At 41.4% G+C, this 4,394-nt stretch overlaps 1 long non-coding RNA gene across 1 annotated transcript in view; it reads left to right on the top strand.

Moving 5' to 3' along the window:
• Positions 1 to 3,498, top strand: part of LOC118767579 — an 11,952-nt gene extending 8,454 nt beyond the window's left edge. The window contains exon 3 of the long non-coding RNA XR_005003498.1: positions 3,416 to 3,498. This is a non-coding gene — a long non-coding RNA (uncharacterized LOC118767579). The remainder of the gene's footprint in view (positions 1 to 3,415) is intronic.
• Positions 3,499 to 4,394: the final 896 nt, after the last annotated feature.

The raw sequence follows: 4,394 nt of genomic DNA, 5'->3' as shown, positions 1-4,394 counted from the left end.
TATATATATATATAATATAAACACACACACACACACATATATAATATATATATACATTCACATATATGGTTATCTTCACTGGACTTGGGCTTCTGACCAAGTGTCTCCTTTCACTTAATATAAGTGGCAGTTTAGTTTCTACTACTTCCCCCACAAGCACACACACACACACACACAAGCGCACACAGAGTTGACCATTGACTCATATAGAGTACATCCGGTCAGTTGTAAACTGCTGCCGTTGTTGCTGTTGTTGTTCTTTGTTGGTGGTGCTAGGCTCTCTTTATCACAATTAGCAAGTCAAAGTTATCAACAACAGGGTTGCATTGAGTCACTGAGGACTGGACCAGAAGAAAGTCGCTGCGGAAGTAGCTGTTTATTATTTAGCCCCAGGTCAAACCCTGAGAGATCCAACCGACGATCAAAGGAATCTGATCATGTGACCGCCTATGACCGTCTCATTATTTTTTTTTTTTTTTCTTGGCATAGTCATCATCGTCATCATGGAGCAGTCATCAAAGGCCAACTAAGATGGAGCGGCCACGTGATTAGAATGACTGACGAACGACTTCCCAAACAGATCTTCTACTCCCAACTCAAAGACGGCAAGCGTACAAAAGGAGGCCAGAAGAAACGCTACAAGGACTCCCTGAAATCGAACCCCAAAAAGTGTGACATTGACTTCACCAACTGGGAGGAAACGGCAAAAAACAGACCACTCTGGAAAACCAGCATCCATGAGGGAACGGCGAATTTCGAGTCGAAAAGGTCTGCAGAGCTGGAGGAGAAAAGACGACGACGGAAGGAGCGCCAACAACAACCACGTGCGACTCTCCCTTCCGGCACTAGATGTCCGCACTGTGACCGATCTTTTCGAGCAAGAATTGGTCTTATCAGTCACCTGCGGACTCACCAATAAATTTGCGCGAAGACCATCATCCTCGACCTTGAGGGATTGCTATAGTAGTAGTAGTAGTCATGTTAGGGTATAGGGGACATGTAGGAAGAATCGCAATGGGAACATGTAGGATTGGTGAGATACATGAACATGTTGGTAAGACAGGGATCATGATGTGTTGGAGGATCAGTTAGAGGGAGGGAGGTGTAGGGGAATCAGCATTAACGTCTACTTCTCCATGGGTCCAATGGAATTTGTCGAAACATATTTTCTACAGTAGGATGCTCTTGTTGTCACCAACCTCTCTTGCTTCTAACTAAGGTAATATTCCCCATGGTTGGACGTATTTTCATGGAAGATTTGGAATGAAGGAAACTGCTTGCTTGATAGTGACACACATTTACAATCATCACACGATGTCAAGCTAAGGAGACACACACACACACAGGCATTTATACAAGCCTATCATTTATGAATGTGGAGGCGCAATGGCCCAGTGGTTAGGGCAGCGGGCTTACGGTTGGAGGATCGCGGTTTTGATTCCCAGACTGGGCATTGTGTGTGTTTATTGAGCAAAAACACCTAAAAGCTCCACGAGGCTCTGGCAGGGGGTGGTGGTGACCCCTGTTGTACTCTTTTGCCACAACTTTCTCTCACTCTCTCTTCCTGTTTCTTGAGTAACGCTGTGATGGACTGGCATCCCGTCCAGCTGGGGGGAACACATAAGCCATACAAACCAGGAAACCGGGCCCATGAGCCTGGCTAGGCTTGAAAAGGGCAACGTCTTTACGTTTTAACATATATGAATACTTACATACATACACACACACACACATATATACATGCATCACCATGATCATTGGTATTCTTGAATGTCCATTTCCATGCTGGCATGGGTTGGACAGTTTGCCCAGAGCTGGGAAGCTACACCAGATTCCAGTCTGAGTTGACTTGGTTTCTATGGCTAGAGTCCTTCCTAACACCAACCACTTTACAGTGTGTGCTGGGTGCTTTTAATGTGCCACCGGCATGAGTGCCTTTATGTGACATCAGCTGAGTGCTTATTATGTGGCACCGGCTCAGGACTCTTTTAGGCCAATCCTCTTCACCAAGGAATGCAATCTTAACACTTCCGCTGTGAAGGACAAGTCTTCTTGAGTACAGCAAGGTGCCAGTTATCTTGGTCTTTTGTCATCTCACTTGAAAGGTTCAGCATTCTAAGGTCGTCCTTCAGTTCTTCGCTCTATGTCTTCCTGGGTCTCCTACTTCCACGAGTTCCATCCACTTTGAGTAAACAGCACCGCTTTGTGGAGCAGTTGGCAACCATCCACATTATGTATATAAAATGTAAAGAAAAGGCGCAGGAGTGGCTGTGTGGTAAGTAGCTTGCTAACCAACCACATGGTTCCGGGTTCAGTCCCACTGCGTGGCATCTTGGGCAAGTGTCTTCTGCTATAGCCCCAGGCAGACCAATGCCTTGTGAGTGGATTTGGTAGACGGAAACTGAAAGAAGCCTGTCGTATATATGTATATATATATATATATATATATATATATATATATGTTTGTGTGTGTGTGTTTGTCCCCCTAGCATTGCTTGACAACCGATGCTGGTGTGTTTACGTCACTTAGCGGTTCGGCAAAAGAGACCGATAGAATAAGTACTGGGCTTACAAAGAATAAGTCCTGGGGTCGATTTGCTTGACTAAAGGCGGTGCTCCAGCATGGCCGCAGTCAAATGACTGAAACAAGTAAAAGAGTAAAAAGAGAGAGAGGAGGCATGATATAAATATATTTATTTCACCAGTTGATATCCATATGATTATGATCGTTTTGCTATCATTGTCAGAGAAAAATAATTTATTTTAGTGTATAAATTATTTTACATGTCTTTACTCTTTTACTCTTTTACTTGTTTCAGTCATTTGTCTGCAGCCATGCTGGAGCACCGCCTTTAATCGAGCAACTCGACCCCGGGACTTATTCTTTTGTAAGCCCAGCACTTATTCTATCGGTCTCTTTTGCCAAACCGCTAAGTGACGGGGACGTAAACACACCAGCATCGGTTATCAAGCAGTGCTAGGGGGACAAACACAGACACACAAACACACACGCACACATACATATATATATATATATATATATATATATATATATATATATATATACATATATACGACGGGCTTCTTTCAGTTTCCGTCTACCAAATCCACTCACAAGGCATTGGTCGGCCCGGGGCTATAGCAGAAGACACTTGCCCAAGATGCCACGCAGTGGGACTGAACCCGGAACCATGTGGTTGGTTAGCAAGCTACATACCACACAGCCACTCCTGCACCTATGTCTGTATAAATATATATGTTAAATTATCGTACAATCTATAAGATAAAGCAGTAAAGAAGGCTTGCTCTTCAGATCAAAGAATATCACAGTTACATCCATTCATCAACTGGATTTACTGGACTTCAACTGCATTGGACAATACATTGCACTCCTTTGTTTTGGTTTACTGTGCAGTTTGTAGCCTGATCCACTAAAGAAGCTTTTTGTGAGTATCACCAGATTAGATAAATCCATAAATTATGCATTCATTTTATATATATATATATATTTATCATCAAAATAAGCAACAGGATCTCCAGAGGTGATGGAGTATGATTGTTTCAAGTGACTCCATTTAATTGAACAATGCAACCATTACATCAATTTACATGCAGAGCAATCCTCAGCTGCATAAAGACATAGAATTAAATTAAATTAAAACAGATGGACACATTAGTATGCTGCTTATTTTGATTTTAATCACCTTATTTTGAAACTATGGATAATAATACCGTACTACATTCTGGCACCTCAACTTAACCCTTTAGTGTTTGCATTATTCTACCAAAATTAATCCTTTTTTATCCACATTGTTTTGAACTAATCATGCATTATCTTGTAGCTTTGAGATTTTGATGAGGTAACTGTTAATTTTTAAAACAATATTGTAGGGTTGGTGTGAGAGACCAGATCTGGCCAGTTTGAACATAAAACAGGCAGAATACTATTGGCCGGATATGGCCGGTTTGAATGCTAAAGGGTTAAATACCTAATTCATCTGAATCTAAATTTTTGCTTATATATATATATATATATATATATACACATATATACAATGGGCTTCTTTCAGCTTCTGTCTACCAGATCCAGTCACAGGCTTTGATTGATTCAGGGCTTGGAATACATTATCCAGTGTGCCTTTCTTTTATAAAGGAGATTCAACTGCTCTTTCTAACCTGTTGAAAGCCATTTAGTGGTATTGTCATAAGCTTATATGACTCTGTGGAAGCTATACTATAAGGCTATTGTTAAAATGTTGACAAGAGTATATGCATTAAGATTAGTGATAATCACTTGGTCAATGGAAACCTTGATACGAGTTCAGTCCTCAGCTAAGGCAGTTTAACTTTGCTTCATTTATTTCTTGCTTATATGGTGAACAGTATTGACAATG

Source organism: Octopus sinensis, linkage group LG23, assembly GCF_006345805.1.
Source record: "Octopus sinensis linkage group LG23, ASM634580v1, whole genome shotgun sequence".
In the NCBI taxonomy this organism is placed as follows: Eukaryota; Metazoa; Mollusca; class Cephalopoda; order Octopoda; family Octopodidae; genus Octopus; species Octopus sinensis.
Note: the sequence above shows the minus strand (reverse complement) of the source record. Positions and strands in the feature narration are given on the sequence as shown.